Genomic DNA, 25,259 nt, shown 5'->3' with positions numbered 1-25,259 from the left:
AGTTGGACTCAAGGCCATAGAATGGCTCCTTGTACTCCAGTTTATAGGTACCAGTATAACCAGACTCATAATAGAAGCAGGTAAAGTAGTCCAGGTCTGCCTTGCTCCTGCTGCTTACCCTGAAAATGGTTATTCAGCCTGTCTTCTGTCTACTGTCATGAACAAGCCATAATCTCACAGGCAGGGCATTCTCACAAGGAATAGGGAATGTGTAGTGGGTTCAGTTTGTAATCAGGCAGAAACACCAATTAGAGTGTAGTGGTTTTGGTCCAAAATATTCATTACTTACTTATTTACCTCCTGCGAGATAAGAATTAGAAGAAAAGCAAAGCAGGCGCAAAACTTAAAAGAATATAAAGAAATTTAAAAATCAGACCACACCTTCAGAACACTTCTCCTCCCCCCACCTTTCTCCCTTCTCCCACTGACAATGTAAAAAGACAACCCTTGAGATGTTCAGTCAGTTTACCACTTCCATAATAACCTTTCTTAGTTCATTTAGGGAGGGGAGTCTCTCTTGCTCATGCTATGGAGACATCTCTCATGGAGACAAGTTCTCTCATGGCTTCAGTATCACAATGAGACAGCCACCCGGGTTGGTTCTCTGCTCTCATGTGAGTCCCATCCCTCGACTTGCAGCTTTTCCCGCAACTGCTTTCGAGGGTCCAATCTTGAGCTACTGGGGTAAAATTTTAAGGTTGAGCTGTTCAGAAACAAAGGTTCTCTTCACCCATCTCTGGGAGCATCTTCATCTCTAGGAATAGAGGCCCTCCTCCTTCCCTGGGAGAAAAAGGGTCCTGATCACCCTTCATCCCTAGGACTATCTCTGGAAGCATCTCTAGGAACAGACGTCTTTCTCCTTCTGATTTGGAGCAAGAGTCCTCATCACTTCCATCTCTCCTTGTTCAAACCTCTCATCAAATTACAGCTGCTTCAACATTTGCTTATTTCAGCACAGGTACTTTTGCTCACAAGTACAGTCTGAATGCTCCACCCCCCATGCTTTCATGAAATTACAACAGGTACTCTGATATACCATAGTCTATCACCACCACAGCTTTACAACAGAATTTCAGCTTCTAAGCATCTCCTCTTTCTCCTCCCTCAGGGTTTCAGCTCTTCCTTCTTTACTGACTTTGGAGCACTAAAAGGGTTAATCTCACCCGGGCCTTGCAGCTGGAATTTTCTTATCGCTGTTGGTCACACGATCTTTGTCAGGCAGTGGGCAGCTTCAGCTGAATCTTCAGCTGCACTGGAGTTGGGGGGGGACAGGGTGCAGAGCTGTGCCATGCCATCTGCACGTAACAGGGCTGTGGGGGGGGCCGTGGGTGGAACAGGGTCACACGGCTCCAGGATGGCTGTGTCCCGGCCTGGGGCCCCTGGGCCAAGCAGGGCCCAGTCCCGGCTCAGGCTAAGCAGGGCCCAGTCCTGGCTCAGGCTAAGCAGGGCCCAGCCCGGGCCCACTGGGCCCCATACGGACCCAGCCCAGCTATCTGTCTCCTGGCCGGAAGCAAGAGAGAGAGCTTTCCTGGGGTTTGTCCATTCTTAAATGTGTACCACAGAGGCAGTCAAAATTTTTAAGTGGCTTAAAATATTGTCAATATTCAAACTAGCCAGGTGATATGTTCTGTCAGGTCATAGAGGAAGCTGTAAGCACCTCTTTGCAAGAACATTACTTCCGGAGCTATGCTAACCCATGACAGAATGTCTGCAACATTATTCATGCTCTTTCCACTTCTTGTAGTAAATATAGGGTACTAGAGTACTTAGCTAAGCTGTAGGCTGATAAAAAAGATCCATTATGGAATGCAAATGACAATTTTTTTGGCTATTTTCAAGTGAAAACAGCGTGGACCATATATGGGACTCATGCCCTCTTCAGTCCATGGATCAGTACATTATGGATCTGAAAAATCAAGATATATCCAGTGTAAAAAGGAAATCAGGTATACAATGCTATGAGCTACAACTTAGCATCTTAACAGCCAGAACAGTCTCATGATGTCTTCCATATATTACAAAAAAGAAATTATTCCTGCCCTTAGACGTAGAATCCCAGAATTACAGAATCAGGGAATTAAAGAATCAAAGAATGGTAGAGGTCGTCTAGTCCAGTTCCCCTGACCAAGTATATACAGACAGCTTTTGAATACTCCAAGAAGGAGAAACAATATCTTTGGACAACCTATGCCAGGCCTTGGTCACTCACACAGGGAAAAAGTATTTTCTGCTCAGGAAGAACTTTCTCTGTTTCAGTTTGTGCCACTGAAAAGCTCTCTTTTTGCACTTCCATTCAGGTATTTTTATACATTAGTATACATTATACATTATTAGTAAGTACTTACATTAGTACTTTCTAATACTTAGTGCTAATACTTACTTAGTATATTATTCATTATTAGTAAGATCCCCCGCTCCAACCCTTCTCTTTTACAGGTTGAAAAGTCCCAGTGTTTCAGCCTTTCCCCATATAAACATGCTCCAGTCCCTTAGTCATGTTAGTTGGACTATCTCCAGTATGCCCATGTCTCTCTTGTGTGGGGGAGACCACAACTGGACACAGTAAAATAAATCAAACCCAAGAAAAGTGGTAAAAGACAGTAGAGTTTGAACTCAGGTATACAAAAAATAGAAAATAAGGAAAGTCTAGTTTTCCTCAGGCAATGGAAATTCAGCCTGTATGCGCGCATGCATCAAAGTCTTGAATTAAATATTTGCCTAATATACCTATAATGAAAATAAAACCAAAAAACAACCAAAACAACACCAAAAAAAATCCCAAGACAACGACAAAATCTAATCTAACCTAACAACTTGATATTGTCGTGGTATGCTATTACATGTCAGAAAGTGAAGTAAAAATCAACATAAACACCTTCTGTGACTTTTTTGTGATATGTAGAGAGTTCAAGTGTGAGAATGATGAACTTCTGCTTATGCTGTGTAGGGAGCATTCACATCTCAGGTACTGAAACTTGTGGAGAAACTCAGTCTAAGTTTGTCAATCAATTTACAGATGAATTCTAGGTGTCTCCTTGTCAGAGACTGAAATATTATATTTTATGACTTAAACATTTTCTTAAAGGACTTTTAAAACTGTATTACAAAAGCTGCAGAGAAGACTACCACACCCTGAATGGGGCCCTGACTGAGGCCTTACACTGCTCGATGATGAAGGTAAGATAAAGTAACAACTCAGGGCTGGGGACATTCACAAAGCACAGGCTTAACACCTCCAAGGTGGAGGCCACAGCCCCAGGGCTATCAGCTGCCCGGCTCGAACAGACCCTCCACCAAAAAAGGACAGGAGGGAGGAGAGGCTTTGGGTGTGTGTTGGAAACGCCTCTGGTCAGGCACAGTGACTGCCCATCCTCCAACTGTGCAGAGGAGCCCACCTGAGGGGTCCTCACCAGGGGGAAGGAAGCTTGTCCACAGCAGAGGGGGTGACATGGCCCATCAAAGGGGCCCCCCTCAAAGGGGTCCCCAGACCCTGCACCAGAGATGATGCAACAGACCCTCAGTGTTGCAAGGGACAGTGTGTCAAGCTAGCCCTTGCCAGAAAGACACGTGGGCGTTCCCACCTGGCCTGAAGTGTGCATTAATCCACAGAGTTCTGTACTCTTTGGCGTGTGGCGGCGTGTGGCGGAGTGTGGTGTGGCAGCGTGGCGTGACGTGTGGCAGCATGTAGCGACGTGGCCACGGCGGTGAGAGGGGACCTCACCACCAGCAGACCAGATGGAGGGGAGCAACGAGACATCGTTGGGACCCTCGGATGGGTGATCTGCTTCCATCCTAACCCCTGTCACCTCTCCCTGTTCCCCCACCCCCAACGCACACTTCTTTTTTCTATTTCTTTCTCTCTTTTCTCTTCCTTTCTCTTTGCCTCTTTTACTAATAAATAAAATACATCAATTTTTTGGCAACATCTAACCTCGTTTGGTTTTAATCTCGTTTCTGGGGATATTTTGAAACTTCTAAGTTCTTTCCGGTTTAGGCACAGAGACTTAGCTTGCTTTGCTTTTCTGGGATTAAACCAAATCGTAACACTCCTGAAGCTTTTTTCCCCAAGTTAGTGTTGAGATTTTCTATAAAGTGAACAGATAAAGGGAGGTGTCTGAAGGTGTAAAGGGGAAGTTGTTCTTAGCCTGACTTTAAGCATTTGGCATGCCTTCATGCTTTCACCCGTACCTGTTTTCTTTATTTAGAACAAATTTAGATGACTTAAACACTTTTGCAATGACTGATTCAGATGCATGAAGGAAGTATATCTCACTCAGACTGCCTGGGTTTTATCCATAACTTTTTAGCTTTCCAAAGATGTTGGCTTAAAATTCAGTGGACCTATATTTCAGGGGATAGGGAGGCTTATTATTTCCTAAAGTTGACAGCCTCCAAGTGGTCTCAAATTGGCCATAAGTCTAGGAAGAAATTGATCAGGACTCCAAAATATAACTCAAAGGAGTTTTCTTAGTTTAGTTGTATTATGTCTCTGAATGTCTCAAATCCACCATTGTTGGGGTTTTAGGAGCTCTCCTGGGCTTTTTATTTTCTGTTAAAGGAATTTTCCCCTACATGTTGCTAGGGGAACAAATGGCTGGGTACTTAAGAAAAACAAATGAGCTGGCTACTTTTTTGTTTCACCTGGGTGTGTGGGCAGTCGGTCTCTGGCATTCGGACAAAGAGGGAGGCTGCTTTCATCGGCTGCTTTTCCTTCTGCTGGAGAAGCCCTGGGATCCCAAAGCCGCCTTCCCTGCCACGCTGGGAGCCGGGCTGTGGCTGCCCTGCCCCGCTGTTGCTTTGAGCTTTCGCTACATTGTAGCCGTGCTCGCCCTGCCTGCCCAGACCTCCGGGGCGTTCCTTGTTTGGATATATCTCATCTGCCACCAGGGATTTGTACTCGTCCCTGCCGTTCCAGCCTGCTGTTCCAGCCTGCTGTTCCTGAGGGTCCGGCCAGACACCGGGATCAGCTGCCCGGTGGTTTGTGAAGCCTTCGTTCCATCCCTTCCCGGGATCCCAGGGCACCGGTGCCGCGTGCTCCCCGAGCTCGCTCCGGAGCGCCCCCTGCAGCTGCGGGGGAACCATCGCACCTGCCCTGCTCACCGGGAGCCGCCAGCGCCCCTGCCGGCTGCGAGCGGAACTGCACCCGAGGGGAAAGGGCCTGACAGCCGAGAAGGCTGGGACTGGGTTTGGGATTGTTTGCTGTTACTGCCATAGTTATTGCTGTTTGTTTGACTGGTTATACACATATAGATATATAATAGTAAAGAACTGTTATTCCTATTTCCACATCTTTGCCTAAAAGCCCGTTAATTGCAAAATTATAATAACTCGGAGGGAAGGGGGGGTCACATCTGCCATTCCAAGGGAGGCTCCTGCCTTCCTTAGCAGACACCTGTCTTTCAAACCAAGACAACCATACAGTTAGAAACAGAAGTTGTGATTGTGGTAGTGGGAATCTTTAAATTTTTAGAAAGTTAAATGCTCAACATACACTCTGTCTTTTTATTCCCAGTCTTCAAAGACACCTTCACCTCTGTCAAGGGATTACAATGATCTCTGTGTAATTTTATTCCAGGAGTGCAATGGTGTATATATTCATATCTATATCTATCTTTATCTATATGGATATATATATGCATGCTCATACACAAATATACATACATAGTCACACAAACATATATGCATGCATATGCATACATATATTTGTGCTTTTGTATGGGTATATGTATGCATGAAAATATATATAAATAGTTTTATAAATAGCATTTTATTCAAATTTGTTGATAGCTTGAGTTAATGAGTGGTTGGAATTTTGGCAGGTCCCACTGGAGTGTGGATCCAGTGCTCATAAAACCAAGAAAAATCCTGGAATCGCATCTAAAAATGGACCTTTTGTGGCATGTCTCATATTATTGTTACATATGATCCATAAGGTCTGCTGAAAAAATCATAAAAAACTGGAAAGCAAGAATTATTAATGAAAATCAGGTTCTATTTAAAGCTGGTGGTTTGGCATTATTGAAAAACTATGTGATTTCAGACTATAACAATTTTCGCTTACCCATTTCGTGACCATTTCTTTTGATTATATTTAGTCAGAAGCAATTCCCATTTTTATTTGCTGACAATTTCTGTCTTTTTTTTTTAGCAATGATGTAGCCCGTTGGAATGAGTAATGGGCAGAATAAGATTTCTCTAAGTAGTCTGTTAACACTTTTCTATGCGTCTGCATTCAGCGTTTTAGAATCCTCTCTGAGCAACACCATGTATAAGTAACTTGCTCTCCTATGCTCTCTATATTTAGTAAAGAAGCTTGTTTGGAACCCCACTGTGCCCATGTGGTTTCTATATATAATTTGGTTGTATAATGAGAGACAAAGCATCTCATAACATGCCCAGTGTTGTGGAGGACACAAATGAAGATGCTCTCTGCTGCCAATGGTTTACTGTCCAACATCTCCAACTTGAGCGTTTCTCTGCTGGATGGACCCCCACCTCCATATGGAGCTCTGCAGCTGCCAATGGGCTCCTTCATATGCATTGGTCCTTGCATATGCAGTTCATTATGGGGCTGTGGCCCAAAAGGCATTCATGGGAAAGAAAACAAAGACAAGAGAAGGGAATACACACATTTCAGTTGGCATATTCACAGATTGCTCAAAGCCATGTGATTTCCATTAAAAGGCAATTGAATGACACTTTTAGAAGGCCAGTTTGGCAGGTGACATAAAAAAGGAACATTCCACCTGAAACAGGTGTTGGTGATATTCTTTGCTGTTCCTGTAAGGATCTTCTGTGAGCTAGAATCAATGCAGTTTGCAAAGAAATACGTTAATAAAAGGAATAAATTTAACTCTTTGAAGTCTTCCTGTTGAGAACTATTGAGGAACTTGTAGCTGTATTTTAACATTATTTGCAAATTAAGTTAGATCTTAGCTGGGATAATGCCAACAATCCTAAATATTTTAGACTGTTCTACACCTTCAATGTGCAGCATAAAATGAACCACATTATATATTACTTGCACTTGTACTTTAGTCGTACTTTAGTCCAAGTTACAGCCATGGAAACAACTCCAGCAAGGGTCAGCAAAAAAAGATTTTAACATACATGAATAAAATCAGTGGCTAAGAAACACAAGGGTAGAATGAGAAATACACTTCCACTAACACTCAGCTTCTACACATAAAAAAAATTCAAGTGACCTCCTAGGGTGTAATTCCACTTGTAGGGATTGTGTTGCCGGGATAAGACATGGTAGAACTGCCTCTGTTAGAACCATTCCCAAATGTTACATCTACCGAGGTATTGACAGAAGTACAGTTAATTTGTCTGAACCCTAACCAGATATAATTGATATTTTTTTTTTCTGTGTTCTTCTTGGCTGGTGGGAACTGTTACCATAGCATGGGATTTGGAGTGGACAGCCAGTTTACCATGAATTTTCACCATTCTAATTATCTAATAGAATCCTTGAAATAAATTAAAAAGGAATCAAAAAACAAATAAATAAGGAAGGGGGATGGAGCAGTGGACACAGACACAGGGTGACAGCATGGAAGGAAGAAGGGCAAAATGAAATACTTCTATATAAGGAAAGCAGTGCTTTCTTCAGCTCATGACACCTTCAAAACAAGACTGGATATGCAAGTAAAACACAAAATAGTCTTCTCAAAATCAAGTCTATAGCTTGTGAAATGTAAGTGCTTATATTGCATGAAATTTCAAGGTAGGTGATAGTAGCATTCTTTCTGCCCTTATTACCTTTGAGTCAGCTGGATTGTTATGTTACCAAGAGAAAAAAAATTGATCCCTCTTTAGTTAAGGATGATTTTGTATTTCCAGTGCAAATTAGTGCACCTAAAATAAATCCACAGATTTGTTCTTAGTTACCTCCTTTTCCACAAAATAACTGAAGAAAAGTCTAGGTAACAAACACACAAAACAGCCAACTCTTGGCAAACATTAGTATCAAAGGGGGGAAAAAAGGTAGAAACATATGATTGTGTTCATAAAGTAAAAATATAAACATTGAAACCGAAAAAACCTTTTGAAAAGATTTTATATTGTACCAATTTTGCTTGTCATCATGTTGTCCCAGTAGTGTAAGTAATGTATGATTTAAAATTGTTGGAAAGTGAAAAGTAAGACCTAACTCAATGCCTAAGCAGTGCACCATCTTTCACCATCCCTGCTTGATCACATTTTGAGGCACTGGGGCACAGAGATGTTACGAGTGATTTGCCCATGGTAAAAAATGAAGTAGCAGAAAATAATGGAAAAGCTCTGACTCACTTCTGGTCTAACGGGAACTGCTGTTGACTCCTTTGAGAGCAGAGATGCAGTGCAGAGAGACCTCATCAAGTTAGAGAGATGGGCAATCACCAACCATGTGTAATTTAACAAAGGCAAGTGCTGGATTCTGCTCCTGGAATGGGGCAACCCTGGCTGTGTGCTCAGACTGGTGAATGCGATGCTGGAGAGCTGTGCCATGGAAAGGGACCTGAGGGTCCTGGTCAATGGCAAGTTGAACATGAGTCAGCAGTGCCCTGGCAACCAGGAGGGCCGAGTGTGTCCTGGGGGCATCAGGCACAGCATTGCCAGCCGGGCAAGGGAGGGGATTGTCCTGCTCTGCTCTGCACTGGGGCAGCCTCACCTCGAGTGCTGGGGGCAGTTTTGGGTGCCACAGTATGAAAAAGATAATAAGCTATTGAAGACCATCCAAAGGAGGGCCACAAAGATGGTGAAGGGCCTTGAGGGGAAGCTGTGTGAGGAGTGGCTGAGGTCACTTGGTCTGTTCAGCCTGGAGGAGAGGAAACTGAGGGGAGACCTCACTGAGTCCTTCAACATCTTCATGAGGAGTAGCAGAGGGACAGGTACTGATCTCTTCACTCTCCTCGATTTATCTTAGATATCAGTAAAAAGTTTTTAACCCAGAGGGTGGTTGGGCACTGGAACAGGCTCCCCAGGGAAGTGGTCACAGCACCAAACTGTCGGAGTTCAAGAAGAGTTTGAGACACATGGTGTGGCTCTTGGTGTGTCCTGTATGGGGCCAGGAGTTTGACTTGATGATCCTGATGCTTCCAACTCAGCATATTTTATGATTCTATAATTCTATGATGTTAGAGATCGCTTCCTTTGGAGTGTAAGTGCAACTCATGGCATATTTCTGCTCTTCAGAGCAGCCTGCTTTGAATTCAGATTGACACATCCTTAGATGTACATTTGCTCTGCTGTGCAAATATGGACATGCATGAAATAGAAAGGGAGAAAAAAAGGGAAAGAAAAAAATTAAACATCATTTAGTGGTTGGAAGTTATTTTCAGATTGCAACCACTGGAAGGGTTTCCTGGAGAAAACTTTTCCCTCTGTTATTACAGAATAATAGCTTGTGGATGCTGAAAACCAAACACAAGTTGTGGTTTTCTTTTAAGTCACACTGTAGGGCTATCTCCCACTTAGCATTTTAGCATCATGTTGTTTGGGAAAGGTCACGTTTTTACTTTCAAGACACCATTTGTCTTCAGCCCCTTCTAGTCTGCAAATAGTTACACAATAGTTTTGGGCTGGAAGCCAAGTACTTCGTTACAAAAGCTGCTTCAAGTGGCATTTTACTAATCATGGAGGTCTGTATTGTGTTAAACAAATACAGGTAGCCTTCATCAAACTACACTTTTGCCTTTACTGAAAGCTGAAAATACTAGCCACAGTATGTGCAGGAATACAGCAGTCACTGGTGTCTGCAGTTTCAGGCCACAAATTCCTATTAAGGTGATCATAAGTTAAACCATAGTTACCTAAAACTTACTGTCACTGTTTTGGGACTTTTCAGTCACTCAGACTACCTCCAGTTACAGCAATCTGGAGTGTATTGGGTTTTTTATTGTTTCAGCTAATTAAATAACTGTTCTTTAATTTACACCAAGCAGCAAGTTTCTGTCAATATCTTAACTGCAAAGATTACACACCACTGAAAACGAGATTCTATTTGATGTCAAGGTTGTAGAGTTACTTGCAATTAAACCACCAAGAATTCTATGTTTCAATGAAGCTACTGTGTTTTTACAACAGTGTGACAGATAACATCCCCTTAACTGCTCTGCTTAGGTCTGCTCCTCCATCAGCCCATATATTTCTTACATTAGCTCCCAGATTAGTCATGGATATGGATCTTGCAGTCCCTACTTTTAGATGTGTTCACTATTCTATGAGATTATAATATACTCTCTTTACCTTTAAATATATTGTTCTTTGATGCACCTTAAAATGTGATTAATTTTTCCATGGAAGAGTTGAGGACAGCTGCTGAATATTGCAATGAGAGATTTCTATATAAAAAGCAGGAAATTTATTCTGAGGTAACAAAATCCTTTATGACAGAATTAAAGAAAATAAAATCTTGTTTCTTCTGATCCATATTCAATCGAACTAGAAATTCAATCAAATTCAAGTATTACTATTACCCAAGGTCTTTTATTTATGAGGGTCTTTTTAATGTGAATATGAACTATTAATCAGTGGAGAAGTACTCTATGAAATCAGACCTTGAATGCAGTGCATAAAGAGGCTCTATCTTTCCAGGTAAGTGATCACAGAAGCTCTAAACTGGTCTTTGAGAGCTCAGTATGAACCAAGCAGGGTGGAAGAAAGCAATTACAGTTTCTGGACTGATTTCAAGAGTAATGGGGCAATGGGTCTTCTGACTTTTCCCTGAAAGACAGAAGTGAACTCTGCCAAAAGGCTACATCCCATTCAAGGACAGTCAGCCACAAAGGCAGATGGTTTGGGAGGCTGTATAAGCCCAGGTGTGTGCTGCACTGTCACTGCCATGCCATGCCCCAGTCACGCAGTGAGCAGAGAGAACTTGCTCACATCTGCTCAAGTGTAAGTAGAAATATCTTCTGTTTGGCTTCAGAAGACCATTTCAACACATCCACTGCTGGCACTGCCTGTTAGTATTGCACAAATGTTGGAAGATATGCTGGGATTAAAAAAAATATCATTGATCATTTTTTTATACCAATAACAGAATTCTCAACTTTGATCCAAACTGGGCTTCTTGGTCAAGACTTCAAATCCTACCCCACCATTAAGTATGGGTTGTTTTTATTTTCTATGTAGAGAAATAAAAATAATCTTTCCTCCTATTTGTTCATCCAGCTGCTTTGTAAATGGAAATGGAAAACTAACTTTCTAAAAGTGTTGTGTTTTTCTACTGATCAAATCAACTTCTAGAAGAAAGATGTGGAATCACTGGAGGATCTCAACTTGAAAGCTTTTTTTACCTGGAAGAAGAAGACCTGAATATTTCACATCCCAGCATCAAATTTCTCAACTCTTTCTGTAAAGAAAAAAATCCACAAGAAAAAGACTTTTTATTTTAATGTTTTCTAAAATAAAGTATTTAATATTTCAATTCAAAGTCATGCCTAATTTTGAAGTATCTTTGGATCATTAATAGTAATAATAATTCTCAAGAACAACAGAGTACACTTGAAACATTCTGTTTAGTCTGAATTTTACTTCTGCCTCATGTCTCATGTTTTTTAGTACTGTTTTGTAAAAAAAAAAACACCAAGCAAATCAACGTTATCCCTAGGCCTTGGGAATAGAATCCCCTCCACAAATGAGAGCTTTCTGGGATCTCTGTATGACTGGGATCTCAGTTAGCTGTGCAAGTCAGCTGCTTGAAAGACCTCACAGGTGCAAAATGCCATGGCAGTGGTCAGGAGCTGTAAAACTCCTGCTCTGTTACAGGAAAAGATCTTCACTTTCTCAGCTACAGAGGACTGAACTTTGCACCCTTCCAGCAATAAAGGCTAACCCCATACTGGTCTACACCACAACTAATAGATCAAAGAAAATGATTCTTTCCTTTGATTTAGCATTCATGAGGCTCCACCTGGAACACTATGTCCAGTTGGGGACCCTAAAACAAAAAAGGAATCAGTATACAGGAGAAATCCTAGAGGAGAACCTTCAGAATGTGTAGGGGTCCACAGCACATGACACATGAGGAGAGGCTGAGAGAGATGGGGGTTTGCTTAACCTGGAGAAGAGAAGGCTATAAAGAATCTATTTGTTCTCCAAATATCAGGCAGATGTAGAGGAGACAGATCTAGACATTTTTGGCAGGCACACATTGAATAAAATGCAGGCAGTGGACACTGAGTTACAAAAATGGAGATCCTGGCTTTATATAAAAGGAATACAATTATAACTATGCCAATTAAACATAGGAACAGATTTCATAAAGTTGCTGTGGACTCTCCATCCTTGGAGATACTCAAAATTTGAGAAGTCCTGTACTTTGAGCAACCTGACCGAATTTGGACTCTAGCCCTGTTTCAGCAGGGATTCAGAATTCCAGTTATTTCCAGCTTGAACTATTCTACATTAATACATTTCAAGAGATGTATTTTATTTTCAGAGAAGTACATTTTAAGGAATTATAGTTGGTTGCTTCATGGTTCAGCTTCAAATTTATGAGCACAGACCATTGATCATTTCTTTGTGAAGATGATTGAATGCGCAGGTTTGTGGGAGATTATGGGAAGGGCTCCCAATAAAGTTTGCATCTTACAGTCTTTCCTGAGACATGGGAGAATGGAAAAGTCATGACAAGAGATTGAATCACTGATAGTAGGAAATAGTTCTACATATCTGGGATACGTTACCTGACAGGTTTGCTAGAGTGAAGACTCAGAAAGGATACAAAATCCATCCAGAGTTAGAAATATTTCTGAATTTCAAGAAGATCAGTTGGAGATGGGAACTAGTTGCTTATTCTGGAATAAGTGTCTTGACTATTCTTTAGGTGACACAGATGAAAAATTACTATGATAGCTTATGGAAGACAGTGAAAAAAGAGAGACCCTTAAATTCCACAGACAGGAAGAATGAATGAGTGGCAACATAATGATGGTCAACAAATAGCTTAAGAATGTCATCCCTCCGGGAATTTTAGGATGTTTGCCTTCAAGGAGACTTTTATGGATTTGACTTTCTCAAAGAACAGACACTGTCTAAGGAGCACCTACAAAAGGTATAGATATAAGTTTAAATACTAAGTAATAATAATAAGTAATAATAGTAAGTAATAATAATAAGTAGTAATAATAAGTATAAATATAGCATGAAATAGACAATAATTAAATTATAATAGAGAATGGCAAATGAGATTGGGAGTGTGGGGAGGAAAACTATCTTCATTTGGGAAGGAAAAGAATTATTATGTGCACTATAATGAAAGTCAGGCAATAAAATTACTTGAGAGATTGCACCACCCCCAGCTGGGGCACTCTGAGCTTGGGATGACTAGTCCTCTTCTCCCTCAAGAAATTCCTGAGGCAAGGAACCTAAAACAAAGAAAGAAACATGGTTTTCATGGAAGAGGTGAATATAGTACAGATTAAGAAAGCATGAACTAATTAAACTGATTTTAGAACTCTGTACAGAAACAAAGTAATGTTTTGGATTTTAAGACACAAAGGGATCAAGTCAGCAAAGGTTACTACACTGAGAAGATTAAGGATTTGAACATCATAAAAGGCTTTCTCTGAAATTTCTTTCCAGGTAAGAGGGAAGGTTAATAAAAAGAGTTACAGGGAATGGGAAGAATTAATATCACTACAGAATGATAAGGTCACCTTTAAAGAATATGATTCCAGTAAGTAATGTAAAAATAATTTAAATGGTAGTAGGTTTAGATAATATTTTCCAGGTGATTAATATAATGAAGAATTTACCTGATGAAAACAGATTCTTAAAAATCTTAGTTTGTTTTGTCTCATAAAAACCCCTAAGTTATAAAACTTTTCGTCATAAAGACATCTGGATCATAAACATAAAAAAAATTTGTTACTTCATTTCAAAGACATTACTGGTATAGGATAAGATGATAGACAAGCATAAAATGGTTACAAAAAAACTCTGAGTAGAAATTTGGTGTGTTCTAGTTATCCACATTGTAATTTTTAAGGACAGCCTCCTATAGAAGATAGGTAGGCATGAGGAACCTAAATTGTTTCAAGATGAACCCTGAAATCTTGGATAGCTTAAGGATTCCATAACTGACTAGAGTGATGTTATAACTAGAAATCAAAAGCAATGCAACAAGAACTATTTTTATAAAGAAAAACTGTTTTCTTTTTAAGCTTAATATCCCTAAGGAACACCCTAAAGGTATCTTGGTCACCATTTGCTGAGGCTTGTTTTCACACTGCATTTGTTCTATGTTAAACCTGGGCTTTGAAGTTGCTTCTGATCCCTGCTGGGTCTAGGGAAGAAACATTTTTTAAAAACTCCTTGTGTCATAGCTTGACAGTACTAAGAAGTGAGAGAATGTTTTCCTTCCACAGCCCTTTGGAGGTAGATCTGAAATGGATCAGAGCATTGGGAACAACATACTGGTGTACCCAGAAACACTGCAAAATCTCTAATATGTTGGACTAGTGCAGCTTGGCTTTGCAGTTGTCAGGCTTGGAGTCAGGAGTGAAGGAACCTTCTCCCAAGTCCCACTGTCTGAGGTGGGTGAGGACTGCCTGCAGTCTTCTGTGACACAGGACACAGTTCATTCTTCAGGGCTACTTGAGCATATTCACCTCTGAAATTCCATGCTGTTGCTTTTGACAACTTTGGCTTCTTAAGCCTTTTGGTAGAGTTTTTTGCACCTGCTACCTTGGTACTTTGTGGAAAACTAGGGAATATTTTGCAGCTTGCAATGGGCAGTAGGAAGGGCAAATGTAAAGGTATTGATTCATAGACTTAGAATAACACTCTTCAAGCCTAATTGTAGGCACCTTTATGAGCTATCAGCCTTCAAGGGCTATTTGTTCTAGATTTCTACTACAGACACTGAAGTGAGATGGACAGTACCAGGGGAGTTTCAACCCATGAGAGTCAGCTATTTTTTCCTTCTGAGTAAGCCTAACTCTCTCCTTAAACTATGAAAAACAGAAACACGTGACATGGAAGTAGGAAAAAAAGAGTTTTCAGGAAATGCTTAAGTTTGCACTTATGAAACATGTACATTGAGAAATTAGAACTACCTGCTGTATGAAATCTTACACTTGTAGAGGGCTGAACTATGTGGCCTATTTCAAATTCATCTTTATATTCATATTTATCTGGCCTATATTTGGTAGGGGAATGGTAATGATGACTTTAATTGAATAATCAGTAAAGATATTCTTCCTGCACTGCAAAGAGACCAGATATCCAAGTCACTCTTTTAAAAAATGTAAGAGAAAAAATGAATCAAAGAACTCATGCAAATTCAAAGTTTTGTCTGTAATCATCAAAATAACTAATTTTAGAATGATGGGTATAAAATTGCAAAACACATTTTCAAAAGAAAATAATCATTTATTGAAAAAATATTTAAAATTAGCCTCCTTAATGAAGCATGTTAGTGAAGTAGTACACTAGTGAAGAAATCCACTTCTTGTGATATTTAAATACTGGGCAACCCCGCATAAAGTGCTCAGTGTAAAATTATGTGCAGATATCTGTACATACTACAATGTCTCAAACAGAGTCCTTGCCAAAGCTGAAAATAAAAGCAGAGATGAAGCCAATGACTTTACAGCTGACACAGGAGACGTGTCTGTATCCAAAGGCAAAGTCATTACAGACTGGATTTGAAAGTGTAGGCACATGCATTTGCGTGCATGCATATGAGCATGCTTAATATGGCCACAAATATGTCACATATGCAGGCAAATCACATTTCTGAAAACATGTATTGCTAGTTATCCAGAAAAATGCCTTTTACCCTCAGGGACCAAGACTGAGCTTCAGCAAAGTTCCCTCAAGAGCTAGTCGGGAAGACAGAGTAGTATGTGAGACCTATAAGGAAGAGGATGGTCTTGGAAAGTTGGGCTCTCTTGCAGGCCCTGGTAGTAATACCTGTTCAAATAGACAGTTTTCTATTTTCTTCTCTGCTTCCATTGCCTGTTTTTGCTTCTGTGTTCATTAGGAACACAGTTTTATCAGCCCTTTACTGTGGAAGAGCTCTCACTTTCTGTCTTCCTTGTTGTTAGCCAAGTAATTATCTATTACTAAACATGGCTGTAGCATGGACAAAGAAATTCATAAAGCCTATGGTGTCACTTTCCACATCTGAGCCACTTTCTTCAGGGATCTCTTACTATAGGCAAAAAGACTGTTCAGGCAAGATAAACTCTGCTAAAAAGTGTACAGTAGCTATTCATTGGCTGACACATAAATAGGAGGAGGGTTGAGCCTCTCAAACTGGCCATTTATGTGTGTTAGCAAGGCATATCCCCGTGTACACATTTTAACTTTTAAAGCCAATTCTGCATGCTTATTGCATGAATGGGAAAGCAAACATCTTTAAACACTGGAACACTGGTTTGAAAGCACCTTTTGGGTTGGTTTGGGTTTTTTTTGTTTTTGTTGTTTTGGGGTTTGTTTCTCTAAAATTCATCTTTTAACGCTGTCGCTATGCTGCACAGAACTGTCTTACCAAGTGCCTTTTAAGCAGCCCATATTTGCAATGACATGACGGTGTCTTTGTAGCTACCTGATCTCCACCGTTAGTTTTCCTAGTAAAGAATGGCAAGACATTGAGGAACCTGATTGGTTGGCATGGATTTTGTTTGCTATAATAAAATACAACAAGGGCTGTCAAGACTTACTGCTTCAAATGAAGAGCTGTGTACAGCATGGTTCCCCATAGCAGACTGCATATGGAACCCTTTAAACATTCTTAAGAGACCCATTGGGGCTTCTAATTATTGTGAAACATCTCTTGGCAGAACCATTCCTACCCTTCCAAGAATGCGTTGTAAAAATAATTAGATGATGAGATTTAGATCGAAACCGCTAACTAGTGATTTAAGAGTTTTGCTTGTACCATATAGAAATCTAAGGAAATGAAATGCTAAAAATCTTTTTACATGAAAGGAAAACAATCCTTTGTGGTTAACATTTTGGGGGGAATATAGAGGACGAACCTCTCTCTTTCTCCATTCCTTCCCCCCCTCAACTTTAATACTTTGTTTCCTGTGGTTACATGAAGGGGTGGAGATGTTTCTTCATTTTCTAAACATTAAACCACTTGAGAATCTCTCTCCATTTCTGGGGAGCCTGCTATTAAGAGAACAACTTGAGGAGCTTGCTTTAATCAAGCTTAAAAGCTATGAAGAATAGAATCACATTTTATGGCTTTAGAGGATAAACCAACATGTAGTCAATTAGGTGACATCACTTCTACAAAAAAAGCAGAACATCTTTGTTTAATCAAAACAAACAAACAAGATTAGAAGTTAAGTGCTGTGATTTAGGAAAGATTCACATTTTGAGTCAAATCCTGGAGGACTATGGACGTGGCAGTGATAAATATTAATCACAGGAAATCTGGTGGCCAGCTTAACAATTGTGTTAGCATAAATGTGAAGATGTGTATTTATACATTTATCCAAGGAAAATTAATTCATGGCGTATGCAGGTGTCAGGGATATATTTGGTTCTTTTCCTTGTTTGTTATTTTCTTAATTAAGTCTTCAAACTTAGCTTTTCAACACCTAGATCCATAAAATTAATTTAAGCAGAGCTGAGGAACTTATTTATATACTCTTATTTTCTATTAGCTCTTTGCCACGATGTATGAAGGGCCACATCCTGCTGCGTGTTACAGAAAATGCAGTGCCTTCCCTAAAAACATTAAAATACTGACAAGTCAAAGAATGTCACCACACTGCCATCAGTCCTGTCATTTAGATTCACAATTTACATGCAATCACTGAGCCATTTCTCTGTGGGTATTCCTATCCAGGCTCTATCTGAAATATTTTCCTTCACCATGTTTCTAAAATACGACCTCTCCCACCAACCCCCTTAGCTACTCCTCAAGGAAGCTCTCAGTACATCGTTGTTTTCTGAATACCCCTGTGACCTTCTTTCATGGCCCTGACAAATGCAGTCCTGCCAAAGGGCTTGTTTCCATGGGCCATCCTCCTACCCACACAGCTGTCCTGCTGCAGCTGGACATACCTCCTTCATATCACGGGACAGCCGTGGGTGAACCTTTACCAGCAAGGCAGCTCCTGGATGTTCTGCTTCACTTCCTCCTCCTGATGGCTTTCTTAGCACCTCTGTTCTTTCATGTCCCATCTCTCACCTTTTGAAGAAGATCCATATAGGCATCAAATTACCAGAGTTTTTGTCCCCTCTTTAAGACATTTTTCTTGTATGGTGAATACAGATATCTTAAGGCCACTGCTTGTCATTCATTTCTTATTGTCCGCTCCAGTTCCCTAGCTGTAGGCTCTCAGCTTTTTCCAGTGGGAATTGCTCTCCATTGTCTTTTATAGCACCTGGCACAAAGGGTTCTTGCTCCTAGATATACAGCCATACAAATAATCATAAATGAAAATAAATGAGTTGAGAAATTGCCTGCAGTCACACAGCAGGGCAGTGGCTGATGTAAGATTAGAAATTTTGGGACAGCTGGTTGGAAAACTTGAGCCTTAGTCATGTTTTTCTAATTGAAAAGTCATATTTGGGATGAAAATTTAAGCTGTAGCTGTAAAACTCAGGGACCTATCTTGCAAGGACAAGTTTCTATGATTTTCTTATAACCAGTAATGCAGGCAAGCCCTACAGAGCTGACTTTAGGCATGTGTCAAAAGCTGCACAGCAAAAGTTTTTGTTGCTTTCTTTTCTCTTACATTTTAATCTTCATGCTTTGCCAGTGTTGCACCCCCCATCTGCTAGAGGTAAAAAGTTTTTAGTCACAGCTCTGTCTCATGCACAAACCAAGCTTGCTCACAAACGGCATCTCTTTTGACCTACAGGTCACTCTCACATATCAATGGCTAGCTGTTGGCAATAGTTGGGCCTTTGGGGATTGAAAGATAATCACTTTTGTTTTTAATACTGAGATTTTTTTATTTAAACTCTGTTAGCTCGTTACTGCATGAGATTAAACAGAAGTAAGTTTGACAATGTTATGAGAAGCAGAGGACTCAATGACATACCTTAAATCTAAAAAACTATACTATTCACTGATCTGACTGAATTTACTGTGCAAAGACTGAAGTGTAGTCCAGAAGTTACTGTTTGCAATTTTGCCAGCAGCACTATTTATAGTTTCAATCAATTTGAAATGCTTCAGAGTTGGACAATGCTGCTGTGCATGTGTGCAGGTGGAGAACACATTTATATCCATCTAAAGGCTGTACAGCTGCCATTCCACAAATTTGTCAGAGCCAGGTCCTCTGAATAAACTTAATAGGTTTAAAGCCTCTTCATCCCCCATAATGAAGAGAAACTTAACTGCTTCATGGATTAGGGATAGTGCTTGGAAACAACTTCCTGGCTGTTAGAGTGGCCTCATCTCCTTAGCTGATAAGACCAAATGTACTGTCTTCATTTAAGGACAGAAAAAGAGAGATTTCAATTTAAAATGTAGCAAATTTCTCAATGAAGCATTAGGTTTCATGAAAACTTTCCAGCTAAAGTCTGAAAAGTTTCTGCACAATGAAATTTCAAATGAAATTACGAAGAATCCAGCAGGCTGTGTATTAGACATGCCTTAAGCTAAAAAATAAAAGAGCATTTACAGGTAATTGCTAAAGTGACAGCAAGAAGTTGCCCATCTCATCTAACCCAGGCTGTCTACAGATGCAGCTACCCCAGATAAGATGATTACTCCAGACTGCTTAACAGCAAAGGAAACTAAGCACTTCTGAGACATGATTCATGTGATCCATATTAGAAAACTATGAGAAGATGACATGAATCACAGTGCAGAAGAGACTATGTTCTTCGGTCATTGCAAAGGAAGTGTAGGCAAGCAGCTCAGATAAAGACATCAAGATTTAACCTCAATAACCTCTTTCTCTGAACAACTCAGACATGTGATTGTTAGGACACCGCCTCACACTGTAAATCATTTTGTCCAGATGAGGTCTGGCAGAGGAGGCTGCTCAGAATTTTAAATATCTATATTCATCTCTCTTTTACTAGGAAGGTCTTTCTATTGTTTTGATACAATTTTCTGCACTCCATATTTTCTGCATGCTTGCAAATTTTGGGAATTTAGCAATTTTAACAAACTACAATTCTTAAACAATCCTTTAATTAATTCAATTCTTTATAAACTCTGAGTTTTTAGGGAATGAAATAGCTCTTTGAAAATTTTGATAGTAAAACTAAGCACATCTGCAGTCATCTGCACTGTCAATATCTGTATGTATTACAGACCTATGTAAACTTTCAGCAACCCAGAACTGAATTTATTAATTCATAATGAAGTATTTTGTGCAGAGGTGTTTGATGAAAGCAGATGGCCAATTGCTCACATTCATCCTCAAAGAGAGAATAAAATGTGATGGAATTGAAATCCAGTTGAGGAAACCTAGGTTAAATGTTAGGGAAAACAAGATAAACCTGACGGAAGTGGTGCACATCCCCAACAGGGGTCATGGAATCACCATCACTTCACTGGGCCACCCATCTCTTTCAGAATGGCTCAGGAGTAAAGCCATCAATCCTGCTGTGATGCAGGGAAATGGACTTCATGACCTACCAGCAGTATCTTCCAGGCTAAATGAGCCCATTATTCAAAGGGCTAATAAAAAGACAAAGGGAAGGACTTCTGGGGAGAAAAAAATAAAAACAAACCAACAAAAGAGCACTTAAAATGTTTTGCTTTTTCCTTTTCTTTTCCAGACTTACTTTAAATACCAGATAAAAAAAATCAAAAGCATTGCATCTAATCTTGTTTGAAACTCTTTCTAAAGCAATAGATTTGAGAGATAGCTTAACATAGATTTAGATCCAAGTTTTACACCAGATCTTTCCCATACAGAGGGATAAATCAGATCTTGATAGCAACTTCTAATCTTGATTTATGCAAAATTTTTTTGTCTCAGATCTGTCAAGTATACAGAATATAATTTGCCTTCCTTCCCCCTATTCAAAAACATGGATTTGTTGTCTTCTGCTTGCATCAAAAGTGTTCTGTGGCAAAATTCTTCAGTGAAATATAAAATTATGCACTTAAATTGTTGGGTATCACTCAATTCTCCAGCAGAGCAGTCACACCGGTGGTATAAAACATTCTCTTCACTTTACAGACTACAAAAGAAGAATTCAAAGGACAAATTCTTAATTCTTTTCAGACTCCAAAGTCCTATTCCATATTCACCTGTGAGTGTCAGGATTAAGAAGTGTTAGCAAATCAAGTGCAATTTTATTAGGCAAGCAGAATACTCCTTTTGCCTGTAAGTTTTACTGAAATGAGATAAAAATAATCCAGTCAGTAGGTGAACTCTGCTGTTCTGTGTTGTCTGAATTTCACAACAGATACATAATTTAGCAATCAAATATGAGGTCAGTGTAATTCCAGTTCCTGACAATATGCCTCTGATGAAAGTGGGATATATTATTAATTATGTAAAAAAAAGTCTTTGATTACTATGTTATATAATTCTAAATATATAGTGACAAGAATTACGTGCCTTTATGCTTTCAGCCTCATTACATGAAGATAAGATGCACTGAAGTTATCATAGCACTCCTGTGCATTTTCAGAACCCCTAGGAGCAGTTTTATTTCCTGGAAATTATTGCTACAGAGCTGACGTGGATAGTGCAGATAAATATATTGGTAATCGAAATTTTAATTTGATCTGTGATAATGCTCTTTTAACTCAGCTCCCAAAACTTCAAGCAGTCATTATTTCAATACAAATTTAATGACTACCTAAAGAACAGAATAAATAAAAACTGCAACTGTTATATTTAAGCCTTTTTAAAACTTGCTTTTCAGTAAAAAAGTTATACTATTTTCTAAACCTTTTTAACCTCAGCAGCAATATTTCAAACTAACAGTTTATTCAATTAAAAAGGAACATTTAAAAACAGACAATATTTTTAAAGTATCTTAGCAACAGGTGATTGAATCCTTGCCTGGAACTATGAGACAAGTTTTGCCAAATGGGCTACATTCTAATGATATCTTTCATATAGCAAATGGAATAAATCTAATATTGTTTTGGACAAGTTACATAAATTACATCATAATACAAAATTCTTTATGTGTTTTCAGCAACAATAGATGATGGACTCACGAAAGAAATGAGAAAAGAGTACATTATTTTGTCCTCTCCAGCTGTGGTGATTAAAAGCAGGTAATGAGCTCAGATACTTGGCCACAATAAATACTTAAGTACTTCTCTCACCTTTTGCACATACAGACAGCACACGAACTCCTGCTCTGTCCCTGAGGTGGTTTCAACATTTAAGAGAGACAGTCTTTTAGGAAAGATCTGTGAAGATTGTTGATTGTCAGTCCTCTCTGAGAGGTTGCTGAATGAGGACATGACTAAACTTCTGCAAAATCATCATAGATTGTACAGGGTCTCTTTTATTTTTTTTTTGGAGCTTGCTGCATGTCTATGACAGAAAAATGATTCCTTGCAAGATATCAGTCTAATACCAGTGAATAGAAACTAATTGGTTATGATCCTAACAGTGATAGTGGGATTGAGAAGTGGGCTCAACTCACATTGCAGTAACAATAAAAATACCTCCCTTTGGTGTAACAAATAAAAAGCTTTTACCGCAGTGAGCTCAGAGTGCAAATGCAACTGTAGGCAGAAGATATTTTTTTCCCACCCAATACTGTCCCCATCCTAATCACAAGCCTGTCTTCTATTTCCTGAGATACATGCATGACTTTGTCTCCTTTCCAAGGGAACTCTTAGAGAAAGGCCCACAACATGGGTTGTGACCAGGAAGCCCTACCTGAGGGGAACGTGAGCTACTGCAGACATGAACATGTGACATGTCCACTCTAAGGCCATGCACAACCAGCTGTCTCCAGAGAGCAGCACAACTCCTAACCAAGAACACCTTCCACTCCTGTACTCCATCACTAAAAAAAATGTTTACAGAAGAAATGGGAATTAGAACTGTACAGCATAGCATAGCATAGCATAGCATAGCATAGCATAGCATAGCATAGCATAGAATAGAATAGAATAGAATAGAATAGAATAGCATTGTCCACTCACCCCTTAAACATGAATGGGTTAGGGGCATTGACTACCTCTCTAAGAAGCCTGTTCCAGTGTTTGACCACACTCTCAGTAAAGAAATTCTTCCTAATATTCAGAATAAATCTCCCCAGATGTAGCTTTGAACCATTCCCACTTGTTCCATTGCTGGATGCCAGGGAGAAGATCAGCAAAGATCAGCACCTCCCTTTCCACTCTGGCTCCTCAGGAAGCTGTAGACAGCAATGGGGCTGCACTTCTGGCCTCCTTTTCTCCAAACTACACAAACCTTTAGTCCTTGCACACTCCTCCTAGGACATTCCTTCCTACCCTTTCCCCATCTTCGTTGTTCTCATCATGACACAATATATTAAAGTTTTTATCTCATCTAAGGAAATGTCTTCAAGCCTAAAATGGTGATAGTATGCAATTGTCCATTCTGACACTCATTTTTCTTTCACCCACTGTCTCATCCACCACTGTCAGAGTCGTGAATACATCTATTAATCTGCCAGAAAAGCAGCAGATATTGTTATGCCTATGTCTGTGCTCTTATCTGTGAAACAGAACGTGCTCTCCACCCACAGATCAGAGAAATGGAACTTTGTCCTCCAACTTCCATCCTGTAAAACCTCGCAGTGTTTCACCACCTGCCACCAGCAAAATTTGCTTACTAAAGGATGTGCATAAGATCAACTGAAAAAAGAGATGATACAGATCTTTAGTGATTTAATTATTTATTTTTATTATGAGCAGTATGGTTTAATAAAGAGAATATTGGACTGCAAGCTAAAACCCACTGGATTCTACTTATAACTTTGCCTCCAGTTTGCAAAGGGATCTTGGCAAGTCACTTCTTTTCTTTGCACCTGTTTTCCCATCTTTCTCACCTCCATAAAACTTAAATACTATTATATCACAATCCTTCAATAAATAATATTTCATAAAACTTCACTTGTGAAATAATTTATGAATTTATGAAAAATGTTCAAGTGTATTCTACTTTTGGCTTTTTTCCCTTTTTTTTTTTTTTAATTGAACAGGGTTCAGTTTTAACTTGGAAAGGAAAATTAAGGATATGTATGTATTTATCTGGATCATAATTTCTCAGGAGGTTCTAATATGAATGTATGTGGAATGTTACATATTCGTTATACTGCTTAAAACAACATAAGTGCTAGTTAAAGCGAGTGAATATTTGGAACAATAAGGTAATTCTATACACTTTAAAATTAAACCAATATTATATATTCTTTTACTGCCAGATTCCTGTCATCCTTTAATTCAGCTTTTAGTCATATGATATCTCTAATGGATATTTTCAGACTTTTAATGTTGCAAACAAGTTATAAACAATATTCATACCAGCTGTATCACAGGGAGGTAAACGAATCAAGTATTTCAGTGCAATAAAAAAAAACTAAAAAATTATTATATATAGTTGAAATAACTTAAAGACAAAGTCATACTTTCCCTTCTTTCCACATCTTCATCACAATTCAAAAAGTTTCATCATTTTGGAGTAAGGAGTTTTCCATAGACAGATAGTCTGTTTGCAAAATTGAGTGTTTCCCACTTCACATAAATGAAGAACATTGTGTCATGCTGAGTGATGACCCATTCTTCTTTGTCACTGACAGTGGCACTGAATGCCTTCAAATGTACAGTAAGACGTGTTAATGTGTCAAGCTTCCTTGGAACACCTCACTGGGCTCATAAACACAAGCTACTGCACACGCACGAGAATCTGAAGAGGATGAAGCAGTGTCAGTAGAAGACACCTAACCAGTTCTGAAGATAATGTTGAGGGCAAAAAGACCTGGAATGGAGATGTGAGGAATGAGACAACTCTTAGTAAAAATCAAAATAATTTATTAAAAATGGAAAAATTGAAAAATTACAGAAATTAGCAAAACATAAAAATTTGGGATCCTAGTGGCTCAAGGAGGTATGCCCCAGGAGCGCAGGAATTAGAGATCTTCAGGCTTAGACAGCACTGGACCGCTGGTGGAAGAACTTGCAGTGCTGGGTTGACTTTTAGCTAATCCAAAAGTCAAAGGTCAAAATTATTAAAGGCTCCTTAATAGGAGTAAGGCTTAAGTACCCAGCACTGGCACCCACTACAGCTGATCTGCACTGGTCTGTGTTGCTGTGAGGGGTACATCGTTGTTTTATAGTGCCTTTGCTCCACCCCAGCCCGCCCACAGCCCGCCCACAGCCCGCCCATAGC

This window comes from Aphelocoma coerulescens, chromosome 3 (genome assembly GCF_041296385.1).
Source record: "Aphelocoma coerulescens isolate FSJ_1873_10779 chromosome 3, UR_Acoe_1.0, whole genome shotgun sequence".
Lineage (NCBI taxonomy): Eukaryota > Metazoa > Chordata > Aves > Passeriformes > Corvidae > Aphelocoma > Aphelocoma coerulescens.
Note: the sequence above shows the minus strand (reverse complement) of the source record.